Source organism: Poecilia mexicana, unplaced genomic scaffold (assembly GCF_051168715.1).
Source record: "Poecilia mexicana isolate PSO_F unplaced genomic scaffold, ASM5116871v1 scaffold_19, whole genome shotgun sequence".
Classification (NCBI taxonomy): Eukaryota; Metazoa; Chordata; class Actinopteri; order Cyprinodontiformes; family Poeciliidae; genus Poecilia; species Poecilia mexicana.
In genome coordinates this window covers 9460067-9478607 of record NW_028263388.1, presented here as the reverse complement: position 1 = coordinate 9478607, position 18541 = coordinate 9460067, and the positions used below count along the sequence as shown (strand labels likewise).

Sequence of the window (18541 nt, the reverse complement as noted above, 5' to 3'; positions counted from 1 at the left end):
AAACAAAGAGTTTCTCATTTACACAATCCAAAAAAAAAAAAAAAAGGAAACTATTTCCTCCTTTATGGTTCTGTGAGAGCAGCGGACATGCGTGTTGTCGAGGGCGACGGTTTTCTGATTTTCTGACTGCATTAGGACGAGGATGAGAGAGCAGGCTAATTTAATATTTACATCTCAACGTAATCACCTTTAAAGTGTCCTCATCAAATTAGATAATTTGATGATTTGTTAAGGATGTCAGCAGGGAGGAACATCTTGGAGCCATTAGAACGGGTATTGTTGTCTGCAGAGACACAGCAGCAGTGGAGTGACATTCCTAAAGTTCATGTTGACTTCTAGTCAAAAACACAAACACAGAAAGGAGTTGAGATGAAAAATGTAACAGTTTAAATTATTTAGTCTACACTTTGGTTTGTAACTGATTATTTCACTGCCCTTTCCATTTTGTAATGGGAACTGTGATGCACACGTACAGAAAGGTGCAACACCTTCCAGTTCCCTCTGCTTCTCTTCAGTCTTTGAAAAGGCCACCATGCAGCCTCAGAACTACTTTGGTGATGCTATGAGGACGATGCATAACAATACGTTCTATGAACTGAAACATTTCAATTATTTGTTCCTTCTTTCTGAAAAGAAAGCAGAGCACAGCGGAACTCATTTTTAAGACTCTTATCTATTAATCTTTTGAGCTGAAACAAACTTTTAGGAGCTTATTGAACACATTTGTTGATTCTATGGTTGGTTGTTCCACTGACACATAATTGGGTTACGTACCTGCGCAACTTCCTGACTAGCATACAAAAGGTCCCTTTGTTTATATGGTGAAGTGACAGAGTAAATACAAATAAATCTATGGATTTCTTTGATCTCTGAGCTGAAATGGAATGAAAAAAAAATGCATAATTTGATTCAATGAGACGATTTGCCTCATCTGCAAGATTGCCCTTGAGGATTGTTACCATTTCCCTGGAGAGCGGACCTTTAAAGCGGGATGCAACAAACGTTCCCATTGGTAGGCTGAGCAACGGGAGGTTCAGAACCGCGGGTTCAGGGACCCGGCCCGGTTCACTTGGAGGCGACGCAAAAAGAGTCAGGCCAAGATTAAAGTATGTCTAATCAGTCTTCTGTCATCTTTTATTGCTTAAAATAAAAGCAATAAAAGACAAAATGGTATTGTGATTATCTGTAGGCTGACATTTTAATAAATAAAACTATTTTTTTAGCAGAGAGGCTTTAAAGCATGCATATGACTTTAGCATTGTACACATTTATTCATCTGAATTGGTGAGCCTTCTTACTCCACAGGAATTCATCCGATCCGCCTGTGCGGCTGTAAACATTGCAGCAAGAACCGAAACTTTGAAAGATGTTCATGAATAAATTTAGCTAAACAGGAAACCACTTACTTTCAAAAGAAATATAACTTACAACACATGATTGGACAACAACACAAACCACTGTGCTTCTATGTACATTACCTGCCTTTGTTCCCACAATCGGGACTACAGCCACACCACCAGGAATAATCTTAATATCCTAATTAACTTTCACCATTTTGTGCAACGACGTTGGTCTGGGTTGGCCTTAGCTTAGCATTACTGGTGTAGCAATCCACGTAAATCCCAGGTCAGTACTTCTCTTTAAGGCTGTGTAATGCATCACCATTATACAGTTCCTCAATATGCAACATTATTTTTGCTAGATTGTTTGGAGTGCGATCATTCTTGGCTCATATATTCCAGTGTTAGCCAGTTAGCCACTGGCACATTTCACACTAATCGTTCTTTAGACAGCTGATTCTGGATGCGAGTGACCCGTCGGGTCACAGAGCACAGGAGGCGAGAAGAAAATACAAATATGTCACAAACGATATCACCACAGCAATCATTTCAAAAACTGTTCAGCCCCTGTTTCTGTGTCGTCACGGCGAGGCGTCCTCGCATGGCTGTGGTGTGGAGTGCTTTTGATATTTCCATCTGTCATGACGCAGGATGGACATGATGATTTGCCTGTGACGGATACAGACGCGCTCTGTATCTGAGTGAATTCAGCAGGCTGCCTGAACCGTTACAGTTTAGTACAAACACGTTTACCGCTCCGTTCTTAACAGTTAATCTGGCCCGTGTCACAATGCATCTCTGACACAGATGTGATGCCCCGATAGAAAAATATTGCTCTTTATTGGTCACCAGATTTATGTTTCAAATCACTTCCGGGGATGTTCGAAACGACAGCTGAAGGTCATCTGTAAAATATTGATGTGGGTTGTAATAAGCTTCTTACACATGATGGCTTATTAGGTATCTCCTTTATGGACGAGGCATGTCAACTGAATTACAGTTTCACCACAAATAATTTGAAACCTTATTTATTTACTGTTGTCCTGTGGTACTAAATCAAAGCGGCCTTCAAGAACAACAGCGTACTGTAACGCCCGCACATACAGAAAAAGGCCAAATATCACAACCTATCTGCAGGAAACGTTGCCTTCGTTTTAGAAACCAGTTTTGGACCGTGTCATCCTTCCTATTTTCCCTTACCCCTCCGCCCCCACCACCACCACCACCACCAACGCCTCCTCCATTCCCTGCAGTGGCCTAAATGTAATCTGTTGTGTCTCCATCTCTCCGAGCACCTGAGCTGTCAGCCGGCGAACACGAAGCCGGCTTCACCTTGTCAGTGCTGATTCATCTCCGCTCTGTCTCTGGCTGTTTGGCAGCCAGTCAGCCTTGGCCAAACACGCTGCGGAGACCGGTAAAGAGCTTCCGCTCAGGTTCGCGGTGGCTCAGCTCGCCACTTCGACACATGGAGGGCTTAAGCTCACTATTTTTGCTCCAGGGAAGAAGCCGAGGGAAAGATTAACCCTCCCCACCCCACACCCCATCATCCGCCAATACGCAACACAATCATGAACACGGCTCAGGGAAGATGAACACTGCTCTTAATGGATTTCTGTGCCGCTCCGTATTATGGCTAATGAACAGTTAAAGGGAATTAAATTGACCTCCAAAGAGAAATTTTAATTAACGACATGGAGATAGGCGGGACTCTGTGCGACGGATTGAAGGAATCACAGTTATTAAAAAGGCACTATTAATTGAATATTTACTCTGCCATAGATGAGCTGCAATTACTTGAAGAGATTTTAATGAATTTAATCACTCTGAAGCCTCGTTGGTGGGAGAGACGAGCTTGGTCCTTTTGAACTGCCGAGTGTTTCCGTTAAATCTCGGCGCCAGCGAAACCAGATCGAGGTTTTGCCCTTTTCCCTCCAAATGCAAAGATTGTCCTCGCAGAGGGACAATCTCCAGGTTTGCCTCCAGCACAGAAAGGAGTCTGATCCTCCCTGAACTGTCACAACTCCACGTTCAGTCAGGCAGAGTCATGCCTTTCTACTCTCTGTGCATTTACTTTCCCTACGCCTGTCTTGTTTAACACATTGTTCTGCCGCCTTGATCAGCAGGATGAGTATATCTCACAAGCAGACAGTTTGATCCGATGCCTCCCTGCACGATCGTCAGCCGTGAGTCTGAGTGATTACAGGTACTGTCAGGTTTAACAGCAAACTGCGGGCTCTTTAAAAAAAGAAGAAGAAAAAAAACAGCTGCAGTGTTAAACCGAGGTAACGGCGCGCTCTTGTGTTTTCCCTTCTTGTCAAGATCACCAGAAACCAGCTAATTGGTTGCTGGAGCTCCGTCTGTTCATGACTCTAATATCCTGAATTTGATGGCATGTTTGATACAGAGAGACTGAGGTCAGAGATTGTTGTCAGGTTTGTTCCTTGTTGTTCCAATACTTCCGGAGTGATTTCTGTGAGAAACGTGCTTGGCTGCTGCATGTCCTGTGATCTTATCTTTTCAGCCAAACTTGAATAGCAGAGCGCATGCAATATCTTGTGCTCTTCACAAGATATTGGATGGATGGAAAGAAGAAAACTTTACACCAGTTTTGGCGACACAATGTATAAAATGAGCATTTTTCGGAAAGTGTAAGTGTCATAAATTCATTGCAGTAGTTGGTTCCCCGCATGAGGTTGACACATCTGTGTGAAAACGAGACTGATTATGTAAAAGTTGGTAAAATAGACATTAAAAAGTGAAATATGAGCATTATTTTGAAGAATGGGAAAATTGCGTTTAACCCTTTAAGGTCTTAGTTTCAAATCTTTGGGTGGATATCTTATTGCTTATTTTAATTGGACAAAGTTCTTTAAATGTCATGCGAATGAATATATTTGCGCATTTCTTCATAACAACCAGAACTTTCAGTATCTAGCAAGTTATTTTCTCAATTTACCATCTATTGAAAGAGAGTTTTATCAGAGTAAACCAAAGAAAAACAAGGTCGCTGCAACGGCGGGAGTAAAATTACCGTAATAATCCAATATTCTGAAATACCCCCTTTCAGAAACCATTGGAATTTTTCAGCTAGCGCAAAGCGTCGCAGAGTTTCGGTGCCACAAAGTTGGCTTGTAAAAAAGTGTCGCCAGGATTATGTTTAAGTGTGAAGTTTAATGATGTTATTATTGGTAATAAATCCCTCACCTCTAGTAGAAATATGTCATATGACTGTAAGATTGCTGTTTTCTAGGCCCTGTTTAACTAGCCGTAGCGTAGCACTCTTAACTTTGTTCTATTTGTCCAAGCTGAGAGTGGAAAACTACTCTAGATAAGAAACTTTGATTTCAAGAGCCTTTTTCAGATTCTTTACAACAATAAAACAGAAGTGTACAGTGATGAAGCCTTTTTTTGCATTTGATACAGTGAATGCAACATGGATATGTGAAATGACATGACTTGATTTACCATAATCCCCCCCCAAAGTCCCACCGCAGGAGCTCTTCTGTAAAAACATGAGACGCTATAAACTGATTTTCACTCATAACTCATTTATTATCCTTTGTGGCAACCAGGCCCATTATAAGACTCTTCAGTGACTTGTGCAAGTCAACCTGGAATAACTTCACAACTTAACCGCTTCATGACTCTCAGCTCATAAGCAGGCTAAAAACACTCGCTAAGCTACGCAAAGTGCGGACTGCTTGTGTTCATGGAGATTTTTTTTATTTTATTCCATTAATGTAAATTGTGTTAAAGATTTTTAGACTGGGTATTACCTGATTTCTTTTGTTTGCTATGTTGCTACACAGATGTGACAAATGATGGGGTTTTTTTTTCTTTTTTCTTCGTCGTGCTCTGTCAGCCCTGCCTTGTAAAGCAATATAAATATGACTGTCCCTGCAGCTTCTCAAATTGTCCTCCTGTTAAAAAAAAAAAAATACTGTCCAAATACTTGTCAAAGTTGAAAGGGATGGAAGATATGGACAGCACCCCCATAGGTAGTGTTGGCAGTTCAGAGATAAAAATCAGTCCTGCAACGCTTTGGCGTGGAGATAAGCTTGAATGTCAAAGAGCATCTCCCCAGGTTATACCACCCACAGCTGAGCTAAAATAATTTGTTTTCCAGTTTGCACAGATCCCAACACCTGCGCTTCGTCTCATTCAAACTGTTTTATTTATTCCCCTTTGCCTCTGTGAGTTGCTGAATATATTAGCAGGCTGAATACTTCCCAATTTTCTGTTGTAGTGCAGAAATAAGTTAAAATCGGTGAGAACCTGCCATGAGGAAAAACAGGAAAGGATGGGGCATATTCCGTTCATTTTGCTTGTATTGTACCAGTTGACGCCAAATTGTTGTACCATGTTAGTGAAATAATTTTTTATTAGATTGTAATTGCAACAAATGGTCCTAAAGTTACTTCATCTGAGTTAGAATTTTTAGAAAAACGTTTAGGGTTCTTTCTTTTAGTTATTAACTAGTTGATCTCATTTTGCTTGAGGACAGCTAAATATTATTTGCGTAGTGATTTCTCTGCTGTAGCTAAATCATGTGAAAATCATACAAAAAAAATAAAGAGTGCGAGTACACAACCTAGTGGAACTCCATAGTTACCTAGGTGAGAGGCAGACAGGAAGTGAAATCTTAAGTTTTTGGAAGGGGGTTTTATTTATCCAACTGTAGTTGATTTTAGCTGCCAAGCACATCTTATGCTGTAGGGTGGTTGTAAAAAGACAAGCAAAAAAAACCCCCATAAATTTCAATGATAGTTGGAACAACACTGAATCCAAAAGCTGATTATGTAAGCCAATAACTTGTCCAGTGGTCACTCTTGTCTGTTTGGTCTCAGTGGCACAAAGCAATGATCAAACCTGCTAAGAAATTATTAAATAAACCCAGTTTTATGATCACATCCCATTAGTTCTTTTGGCTGACCAACTGCCAAACATCATCAACATAAAGGTTTTTTATTATTATTATTTCAGCTTCATATAATACTTCCCAGGTAATGTTTTAGTAGCTGGTTTGTCTCGTTTTAACTAAACATGTCCATCAAGTGTTTTGTGGAATATGTCTTATTTTCAGCTCAGCTGTGTTTTTCTTTCTTCTCTCAAATTTCACATTTCAAACATGAACTTGGAGACGGTGACAAGGTTACATTTCCCCTCCTGTCAGGTACAAATGTTAACTCGTTGTACATGGAAGAGTCAAAGGCCTGATTAGTCTGCAAACAAAAGCCTGTGTCAGCACTAAAACTCCGGAGAGTGAATTACAATAAGCCAAATATTCAGCTATGCAAATTAACATTTAAATTGCAGAGGACGCAAGGATAGTTGCGCTGAATCTGTGAAAGCGATGCGGCGTTACAGAAGGGAGAGCGGGCCGCCGTACAGGAAGACGTGGCGTCGCCTAATGGTGGCCAGCGCTCACGCACTGCAATTTCTTCTCACACACGGGCCATTGCGAGCTTAGGGATGCTTCACGTGTCGCTCATTTCACAGCGAGGTGTATGTGGAGTGGTGCTGTTTGAGCCAGCATGCAGAGCAGCAGCCATCCATCTGAATGTTAATTAGAACCTGAACAGCAGAGAGGCTGGAGGACAGAGGAGGGGAATGTGAAGCAGGTCAGGGAATAGGCTGCTGCTGTTGTGACAAAAAGTAAATCCAAAATCTTTTTCCGGACACATAGCACACCCCCATATATGTACAAAATATATAGATTTAAGGGGGGGGGGGACAACAAAAAAACAATTAAGCATTCAGCAGAGTAGAGTAATCTTTGGACAGAGTTAAAGTAAAACGTTGTCCAATTCCCAAATTAAAGTATGAGGTCTTTTCACTGGTTATCAGATATTTGATTTTGTCTGTAAAGTAACAGCCAGAGAGTAGAGTATAGTGGACAACGGAACAAGAACATTACAATTCAATATGTAAACACGACTTGAGGCCAGTAGATCAGTTTTATGAGCAACAATCCTTCACAGATTTTTTGGGGGAGGCAAAATGTCGGGGAATAGATCTATATTTTTTCTGCTTCATGGTAGGTTTGTAATTTTGTTACTCCATAATGCCTGTAAATCCCATAACTGACGAAGGTCACCATGATTTTTCTCTAAGATAAATGAGTAAGTCAGTCAGTGACTTAACAAATGTAAGTATTACATAACTATTATGTAAAATGAAAGCATGTAAAAGCTTTGAATTGTTAGAGACGGAAGTGTTATGACACTGCAAAAAAAAAAAAAGACAAAAAGAAACGGTGCACTGCATAGCAATAGGTGGGGGAGGGTTGGTGAAACCTTGCGCCACATGTGGCTGTGATCCCTCCAGCACCTGTTGGCATCACAATGAATGGAGGACAAACCACACCAGCAGATCACATGAAACGATTTACTGCCATAAAACCCACTAACACAAAGAAAAGTGCAATATAAAATATTTTAATTTGAAAAATGCTTACCGCATTCATCCAATTAGTGACCAGTAGTATAGAGTTTTTGTTGTCTACTAGTTTCCCAGTCATCAATTTGACCGTTTGTCTGTTTGTGAATTGCTCTCGTTTGACTCTTTCCAGAATGCTACGAAGAGCTAAACCTATACAAAGTGAATTTATGCTGAACATGGAGGAACATTTGCATTGGCATTGAACTATCAATTTGATGCTCTTTGATCTCTTCTGGTATACTCCATGGACATTATTTCTATTACCCAGTGTAATCTTGGACTCGACTTCCCATGCATTTTTCTTTTTTTTTTTGCGTCTGGTGTTTTCCGCTCCCGCGGTTGGCTTTTTACGGCCTTTCCATTTGTTCCCGTTTGCTCAGCCTGGTTACCGGTGCCGGATTAGAGGAGCCTGCTCTCTGTGCTTGTGCTGTCGGGGTATTATGGTGGCAGAGAGAGATAGCGAGCACATACAAGGTGCTAAATGTGCACAGCAGGACGTGCCAAGATGACTCAAAGAGCAGTAGCAGTTGGTCATACTCCACTGTTATCTGTAATCCTGCAGCATAAATATGCAGGCAGGGGAAGGTGGGTTACGCCGCGCTCCGTCTTTGTTATGTGGGAAACTTTTAACAGATTGGAAGCAGAAAATCTGGATTTTTTTTTTTACTAAAGACATGATTAGGATTTATCTTGTTAACTTTATGTAAGCTTTCATCTCTAACTTTTATTAGTAAAAGACAAACTGAGGGGTATCTTTGTATTCTGACAAATTTTTCTTAAGAAAAGAGACTATTATATCCCAAAAATTCTTGCAGCTGGTACTAAGACACATAATGTTTTCCTGTGGCTACATAGAAATGGAAATTAATCAAGTTTATACTTCAATTTAGATTTTTGCTCCAATCACAAAAACATCATTGATTTATTTATATATATATATATATATATATGTATATAGATATATATAGATATATAGATAGATAGATAAAATGCAGGGTGAAAGCGTTCAAAAGGAACCGTTTCTGTAGGGCACGAAGAAGTTGCTTCTACATGGCATGGAAGTTTGTCTATCATCCAGGGAGAGCACCAAGTAGACTAAATTCTCCTCTGTATCAAAACTAAACAGGTGGATGATTCCAGCATATTAATGGTAAATATGTAAAGAAAACTCCCAGTGAAAGTTTTCCAGGCATAATTCAGGGGCACACTCGTCAAATTGACCATATATTCAGTTTGACCTGGAAATGCCAAAGGGATTTCACATTAGGAGCTGAAAAGTGTTGGACTGAAAAGGGATTGGCTTCCCTCCAGGATTTAGTTGGGTAAAAATGGAAAATGACTTATAAATGATGGACAAAAACTCAAATGCAATTGCGAAATTGAAAACCAAACGGTAGTGTTAACTCAAGTTTCCTTTTAAAGTCACGTGCGTAGATCTGCATGCTACAATTTCTGTCTTCAATTGTTATTTTATGGTGGAAGTAATTTCGTTTGCATGTGTTTCACAAAACAATATCACAATAATTCACTCTGCAGTTATTTTCTTGTCCACAACAGAAGGGCTATGTCTAAAATATGCAAAAGTTGCCCTTTAGTTTTAATATCCTAATGTGCCGGTGAGCATAAAAGATGAAAAGCAAGCAGAGTCCACTCTGTGAGGTTTGCATATGCTGGGATGATTAAAGGTAAGGAAAACAGTCAGAGATATTTAAAATGGGATATCTTTCTTCATATTAACCTTCAACTTCCAGCTGTAGTAGTCCACTTGTCTGATTTAAGAGGTATTTTCAAATTCTGCTCAATCCCTTTTCAGTTCCAACATGCTGGTGCATAAGAGAAGTTTTGCATTTTCCTCTAGTCCTATAACGAAATTTTACCTGGATTTGGTGCATCTTGCACAGAGAGATACAGAAGACTTTCAATAGTCTTTTGGTACTACTACTTTGGAAGTGGTTAAGGAAAGGACGAGACAGCACTACTGGTTAGGAAATCCCTGACTTGGTTTGTAGCTTCTGTGCAAGTAGTGGATGAAAGCTTTTCATTTTGAAGAACCAAACAACTGTATCTTTAACTTGACTAGACATATTTATCTTAGGAATTTTCTATATTCTATGTGTGACTGTGTCCAACCTAATAGTCCGAAAAAAATGTCTGCATGAAAAATAATGATTTTCTGACTTATAAAAGCATCATTGATCTGTTTTCTTTGCTTTATCGTCTGCAGAAGCAACTTCATAATGTAACACAGACTGATTCATCTTTTAGTACTTTTAACAAAAACAAAACCCCTACATTATATCATTGTATCTCTAAAGACTTTATTAAACAACCCTCACTGTCTCACTGACTCATCCAAATTCTTCCTGTGTCGTGCCTGTAATCTAACCAAGCCAGGTTATGATAATTGATGGAGTCAATCCGCCGCCTGCCAGGACTCTCTGCGCATCTTTGTTGCTGATGAAGACAGATTATTTAACCTAACGGGGTTACTAGACTTCTGAGAAAATGACACGCAGTGGAAGACTGACAAACCTATCACTCTGACGGTCGCTAGGCAAAATAAGAAGCAGATGCTTGAGTAAGTGAACCTTGAATTTTATTTAGGAGATCTGATGGACTGCTGAGACAGGTCTGCATGAGTTTGTAGATGCAGGAGTAAAAAAACAAAAACAAAAACAAAAAACGGAGTGAATCATGCCTTATCATGCTGAGTGAATTATGCCTTGACATTTTATCCAGTTCATCTGACAAGTACAGGGTCCTCCACTGGTTATACCAGGACTCTATGCTGTTCTTCTGCTTCTTTGATTTTCATTAACCAAAACATGATGACTAGTGTCTACAGTTGAAGCATCCTTCCCCTGTCAACACAGCCGGTGTGTGCCATTCAAAAAAAGTGCCAAGACTTCCAGAATGTGATAAAGATCCTAAGGCTTTCCAACTAGACTCTGAGACAACAGGATACGATGGTATTTTTAGGAAAGAAGTGCCTCCAAAGTGACCCTACCCCTGAAATGAACCAAACACATTTAATCTATGGACAACTAGCCAAAGGACAACTAGTCTTTTGGGTAATTTTTGTCCATTTTATGACTATTCATATTTATTATGATTGTGTTCTATATTAGGAAAGTACACTACAAGATATATTTAATAGACTAAATTCCGTAGTAGCAAAACAGTATCATAGAGAGTTACCTACCTGGCATCCAACCTGGAGTTTTACTAACAAACTGTAAACTATTTGAGTCCAAAATCCTCACAGTAACATTAAGTGCATGGTTTTGTATCATTCTATGTTTACCGTGTGATGGATTGGTCACATGACCAGGTTGTGCCCGAGTTCTTTGTCTGTAGGATAAGTTTGCTTTTGGCCAGAGCCAAACTATAAACCTCTGCCCTACTAGACCTGAGCTGCTCGCCGACAACTCCTCCATCCGAGCCCCTGGCAAAGATCCAGTAAAGAGCTGTCAGGGTTACGTCCTGTCTTTGACTTTAACCTGCAAACGAAACCACAAGGAGCAAATGTAAAAGGTCTTTCTTTTTGACCCGGCAGGCTACCATTTTGAACCTTTTACTGATTTCCCCAAGAGAAAGAGCTGCAACGCTGCAATTTGCACAGTTTCTACAGAATAGATACTGTTTTGCCGGAAAAGCGAGTCCCTGGTGGATTCATGCTCCGGATGGTGTTGCTAAATATTGACCATGTAGGAAACCAAACCCATTGAATTGAGTGACTCCAAAGCTGTAAAAGCTACATTATATCGCTGTCTAAAATATTTATGAAAATCTTTAAGTTCTGTTTTCTGCTCTATAAAAATCAAATCACCGTTTTTTTTTTTTTTTGGTCACATTTTGGCGTGTAACATAAATCTCTCTAGGGATATCAAATGTATTTTATACAACAAGCAAGCCTAAGTGATTAAATACCTTTACTGTAAAATTGAGTGAAATTACTTTTTGGTTCCTTAGATTTCTTCTGATTTTGCTCTTTTGTCACAGTGTTTCAAATCATCAAACACATTTTAATAAAAGATGTTTTGATCGAATGCAAAACAAGAATTCTGTTTATTTGGCCCTTTCTTTTTTTTGGCAGGATTGTTTTCATTCACATTGGGAGTTTTCATGCTGTTTGCAGTGATGCCACGCCACTTGGATTCTAAACTTTGATTAGACCATTGCACAAGATTATTGTCCTGCTGTAATAATCATTTGTATGATTCATTACCGGTAGGTTTGTTCAGTGTCATAGTAAACAGTCGTCCTTTTAAAGACCAACTCCAGTGGTAGTCCAGAGTTCTTGTGTTTTCTCCTCTTTTCAAGCTGAGCGATTATTCCCTAGAAGAAACGAGCTAATCAGTCGTTCAAGCTGCTTCTGTTCTCTGCTGACTTTGATTGCGTGTTTGATATTTAACATTTTGTGAAGCTTGACAGAGTTGAGAGATTGTCGAGTTTGTTGGACACTCATTTTCTGCTTCCGGAGTCGTTCCCTAAACCCGTTTAGGTCACTGAGTCTTCTGTATCGTTGCAGTCTATCAAGACAGCATGATAAACACTGTCATGTGGTAATGCTGGTTCCAAGAAGGAGCAAAAAGACTGATCACGACTGGCTGTGGTAAATAAAACTGAGCCACAACAACATGGCTGATGGTTTGACAAGGGAGACGGGCATGACTTGGCGTAGGACCAGGTTATTTGGGGTAGCTTTTTACTCTTAATAAATGACATTTAAATAGTTTTTTCAATTGAATATGATTATTTTCATTGGTAAAAAGCAGTTGGATTATCTTTTAAACCTCTATGTGTGGCACAACACTGTTTGAAATACGTAAAAGGGGGAAAAAATGGACCTCAGAACCTACAAAACACGTTTGCCTTCTCAAAAAAGCATCCACAGCTCCAGATGCTCCTTGCTGACATGGCTTGTTTCACCTAAACGTTGCAGATCACACAGCAGGATTTTGTAAGCTCTGTCCAGACGAACGGCGCCGTGCAACCTTTGTGTCCCCGGTGCATAGCTGCCTAGAGAAATCTACATGTTTTCTCACAGCTTATCTCTCATCCATCAGAGTAGCTGACAGCCGTGCTCAGAGCCCCTCGAGATGATATACTGCTCCATCACCCCTCTCCACCCCTCGTTTCCCCCCTCACCCCCCTTATTTTGTTGCTCCATAATCCCATACACACTCCTCAGTCATTAAACAAAGGTCTCACGAACCTCATGATGAGTATAGTAATGATAGTCCTGTTTTATGGGTCTGCTCTTTCAGAAGACATTTTTCCCCAGAGGCACTTGTTTTTTTTTTTTTTGTTTTTTTGTGTGTGTGTGTGTTTGAATCTTTTTCTGGGTATTTGTAAAATAGGTGGCATTATAAAACTGATGTAAACCTGCTCTCAGTCCCCTGTTCCCAGATAGATTAGTGTCTGTTATGTTCAGGATGAAGAGCTAAAGGATGGCACGAAAGGGAGACGTCTCTGTTACCTTAAGGCGGCGCCGCCTCCTGGTTGAACCTCCGGAAACGAGCAACAAATGAATCATGCGTTTTACATTCGGACATTTTACCACGGCGGATTTAATGTTTCGCAGTTTGCCGAGCCCGTTTGGCATTTTGTAAATGCCGTCGTCGTCGGTAGCACAGCGCGCAGAGAAACCAGCTGGGATGCGCAGGTCTGGCTTTTCCGAGAATGCGCTGAGAATTAATTGCGCGTTTCGTTTTGGTTACAATAAAATGATGACACTTCGAAAATGTTCTAATTCCTTCTGAGCCTCTCGGATGGCATTTGCTGAAGATATACCTCTGAGGCGCCGAGGGGCTCAGGTGCATTCATAACGGAGACAGTTTTTTTTTTTTTTTATGTTTTTTTTTAAGTGATCAACTAAATAAATCCTCCTGTGCCAAAAGTTCACATCTCTGAATGGAAACCTGGAAACACTGGAAGCTGTGCCAGAACACAACGTAGGGAGTGAGTGACAGTTCACTGAAAACACACGAACAGCCGTTTTAAACTAATATTATTTACTCTGACAGCACACTTTTAACAGAGTTCCTCAGGTGAATGAATCATCATCTCAAGAGCTACCACTGGCTGAAAAGTCTTTTTTTTTTCATATGAAAAGCCCAAAATCTGGTTTGATGAGCAGAGAAATACTCGGATTTCATCAGGAGAGAGATGGAAGGTTGTAGTACAACAGACTACAGTAAATTATGGTAATATTTAATAAATTTGCCTATTGCATAATCTATCAATCTACTTGGATGATGAAATATGGGAAAGAAGATTCTTTTAGTTTTCACAGCAATATCCTGAAATCCAACCCATTACACCAATGGTAATGGTTGTGTTTGTAGTAAAATCAACATAAAATGTGAGAGGAACATTAATCAAAACAGATTTGATTGACTTTTTTTTTTAGGACATTAAACAAAGATCTAACATGTACAATGAAGACACACACCTGTTCGAGTTTGGATTATCTCTGAAATAAATTTACTGATTCTGAGATTGTTTCCGTTTTTAATTGTAGGGAAACAAGAAACTTATTGTGGGGCCTTGAAATTGAAACAAAAACAAATTAAAATGTGAAGCTTTTTTTTTTTTTTTTTTTTTTTGAAAATATTGTGTAATGGCTGCCATCATAACAATGTCGTTTTCTTTGGAATTTGTCTAATATCTGGTTTGCCATGTGTAGTGGTTATCATTATGGTTAAAGTTAAAATGGCAGCCAAATGGCATGCAGGCAGCAGCACAGTAACTTTCTTGGACAACACGAAACAACCACAACCCTCACTATAAATGCTTTGATCAAAACAGTTGGGGTTCTCTTGTGCATCATGGTGTTAAGTGCAGAATGAAGTGTGTTCACAGCATTCACAAGAAAAGACTCCGCAAAGACCAAACACATCTTATCACATAGGAGAGATCCAGGAGACTGAAACTAATGGACCAGAACATAATGTGTCTTTTTTTTTTTCACTGAGAGATTCCAAAAAGCTTTTTAAAAAACAGAATTACCTAAATCATTCCAGTCCGTATTTTTCGGAACTAGAAAAGCTCATATTTTGTTTTCCGACATTCAGCAGAAACGGATTGGGGGAAAAGGAGGTGCTATAGTTCTACATGTTTGTAGAAAGCTTATCCCTCTGGAACTGTATCTGGCTTCTTGTGTAAAGAGGATTCAAAACTTGCTGAAGCTTACTTTTTAAAACTGAGGTACAATGGACTAGCCCAAATCTTATATATTCCTGTGGTATTACAGTGGGATCCTCGGGGGTAAAAATATATGGAACTTTTTTTTTTTTACAAATATAGGGAACACATTGTAGATTTTAGTCAGTAACAGCTGAAATCCTATACATTCACTCTGTTACAAAAAATACTTCCTCAGTATTTGCTCTTTAGGAAGACTGCATTCACAGCTGATGAACAGTCGCACAAAGATGAAGGTTTTTTTAGCATCCCACTGTGCAAAGTGACCTTAAACAAAGTCATCTGCCTCCTACTCGGTATCCATCCACACCCATCCTGTCTTATAGAGTTGCACTTAGCCACACTGATGACATAATGATGCATTGGGCAACACTATCGGAGCTGTAGGGATGCACTTAAGGGACTGACACAGAGTCAGGAGGGTATTAAATATGAACGCTGCTGTACAGCTAAAAATAATGACATTTCCATTTATAATCTAAGATATCGGCACAAGCTCAGGCCTGGGGAAACATACGGCTCTTATCGAACTTGTTCCAACTGCTGCATATTTTCCACCCTGATTATCCTCAGAATCTGGTAGATCTCAAGGAGTTCAGTATAAAACGTTATTTTCATTGTATAACTGAGGCAGATTGAGGTTTGTTTTTCTTTCTTTGCCGTTTGATTCTACCCACCTCCTTCACCTGATTTTTACGCTCACCTTTTAATTGCCCGGTCTCTGTAGGCTTCCCGAGGTTCTCTGTCACTCACGGCTTCCTGCTTGGCATTCTTTTTTTTCTTTTTTTTTTGTCTTCCTCTCCACGAGAAGATCGTTTTCCTGCTTTTAAAAGGTTATCACCGCCGCAGATTGAAACACACCGAAGCACCTCTCTAAATCCAATTGCACGGTGTCCGTCTTTTGTCAGCCTCTGAAGAGGGATTCATAATGTTTCCTTCTTTTATCTCTGCCAATGTTTTTTGCTAAAAAGCTACGTGCCGTGCTTGTCGAAACGCAAATCCATTCAGGTGGTATCTCTCCATTTCTCCCCCCTCTCCCCTCCCACCCGCCTGACTCTGCCCGCTCCCTCGAGGCACGCTCAGCTCCGGGAGTAACAAACTATGTGAAAAGTTGGAGACCTTATTCTGCAGCTGGGATTTTTGACAGTTGGCTCGGTCTCTAACAACATGCCAGCTCTAATATTTACTCAGAAGTGCGGCTTGAAAATCCAGCAGAAGCGCTGATTGACTTTTCCCGCAGATAGACTGTAGTGCTGAATTTGTCCTCCTCTTTGTCGCCTCGCGTCCTTTTTTTTTTTCTTCTTTTTTTCCAGGGCAGGAGAGCAATACTTGACTTGATGAAGATGTAGTTAACTGTCGCACTAATCAGCACTCTACCTTACAGCCTCCCTCTATTCCGCCTCCTCCTGTGCTCTCACTCCATCTTTGTTCATCCTAATGATGCCCAATCTGAACTCTTCTTTCCTCCCCTTTCATTCGACCACAGGCCCTAATGGCAGACAGTGAGTTAATGAAGAGCAAATGGGAGCGGAGAATGGTATTAATCATCTTTGGCTCTGCCGTGTGCTCGATTATCATTCGGTTGCTTTCATCTAGGTCTAACCTCTCTCCCATCTCTCCCCGTCTCCTGCTCACTTCCTGGTGCCTGTGAGCGCTTTAAGGTTCCCACCGGTCATATAATATTTCTGGAACATTTAAAAGCCTTTGAAGGTGACAGTCAGTGAATCTGATATGGGCACTTGGAGAATTTTCATTTGGTCTTTACAAAGAAATTATCTGGTGAAAAAAGGAGTTTTTAGATTTTGCTTTGAGTCTAACGCTGCAGTCACACCGCTTACCATCTCGTTATTTCGAGAAAAAAAAAAAAAAAGCATTATGCGGGTCTAAGTGTGAGAAGAAGAAGCTGGTTTTCTTGAATATAATTCCCATCATCTCTCTCATGTATTTGTATTCCATTTCATTCACCCAAGCTTTGAATAGTGTGTCCACAACGGGATCACAGATGTGGAATTCACTGTTCTGCTGTATAATATGGTTTTCCATCACTGTCTTCTTTATTTTAAAATGACAAATTATGTTTGTAGACCATCTGCATAGCATAGAATGACATTCAAGAGATTTTCAAGTCACAGCTGCAATTATTCTAAGCAGTAGTCCTAATGTTTGTTATGCTTACACAGCATGCAAATATCTGTCAAAAAGAAATGATGACAGCATGTCATAGCTGGTGATCAGTTTGTGTGTGACGGTGTTAAAACTGTTGCTACGGGATACCATATTTTCTTATGGCCTTTAAGGAAAAAGCTGAGCAGCAGTAGTGATGGTAGTATAAAGATCTTTTACTATGGGTTGGTTTATACTCCAACCAGGTTGTGGTACAAACAGAAAAAGGGAGGCAGATATTTAAAAAAAAAAAATCCTTTTGGTGACTGAAGGTAAATGATTTGTCAGTCTTTCTCATTTTGAAATGTAAAACATAATCCATCTAACAAAAAGCTTAACTTGAATCTGAAATGTGTCTCCCCTGTAAAAAGATGGTACAAACAAAAGTAATTCTAAGGTCGTCTGTTTTGTTTTAACCATCTGCAAAATGAAAAGGCAATACAGGCTGAATAATTTCTCCCAATCTAAATGTACAAAACAAAGACAGAGCAAAACATCCTCCTTTTTTTTTAGCCATTTCTGTTCTCTAGAGGACCTCATAAATGGCCTGGCTGTGTTTTTAAGATGATTTATACTTATTCTAAGCAAGAAAATTATGATTTTTATTTTTTCCCCCCATATATACACAACTTACTCTTTACCTCTACTGTCCATCACGATGAATGAAAAGATAGCTCATGTGTATCTTCAGCAGCCATTTTGACATTTCCTTGGTGTTGAGTGTAAAAGTTAATATCTGCAAATATTGATTTTGTGTCCTGGCAATTGGCGCAGTCTATTTTATATTTTACTTGTCAAATTGAACTGAACTGACATATGTAGGCAACATTTGAATTAAACACCTGATCCAAGTCTTAAACACATTTTTTTTAATCTTACTGATGATTTGGTTTTGTAGATTTTATGGAATCTAAAGGAAGCAGTGGTAAACACAGATGGACTTTTTAAATCTTCCTGTTAATCTATGTAGTCATGAGCAGTTTAACATTGTTTCTTTTTCTCTTTGAGGATTTGAGTTTTAAAAGTTAACGGCCTAAATTCTTCACTGAGGTGCTTTACATTTTGCTTCTTTTTTAAGTCTTTGCAACCGTTAGAGAATTAATGTTAGAAAAGACATATGTGGGGGAAAAATAAACAGCTGTTAATTTGGGGAGGTAAATAAATCTTAAGATGTTGACAAGAAAAGCATATGTAAGAGGATTACATAACTTTTTTAAATCCTCTCCAAATCCGACAACTTCTGTTTGGATATTTTTACATCATTCTAATCTGACGTGACAAAATTGTGCAGAACAAAGAAACCCAATCATTGCATGGTACAATTCAGAGCTCTATGGATAAACTTTACATTAATATAACAGCACACTAAAGCAGACTTCCAATCAATA

At 39.6% G+C, this 18541-nt stretch overlaps 1 protein-coding gene across 2 annotated transcripts in view; it reads left to right on the top strand.

The window, feature by feature from the left end:
• Positions 1 to 18541, top strand: part of ca10a (carbonic anhydrase 10 (inactive)a) — a 264823-nt gene that overhangs the window by 111356 nt on the left and 134926 nt on the right. The window lies entirely within an intron of this gene.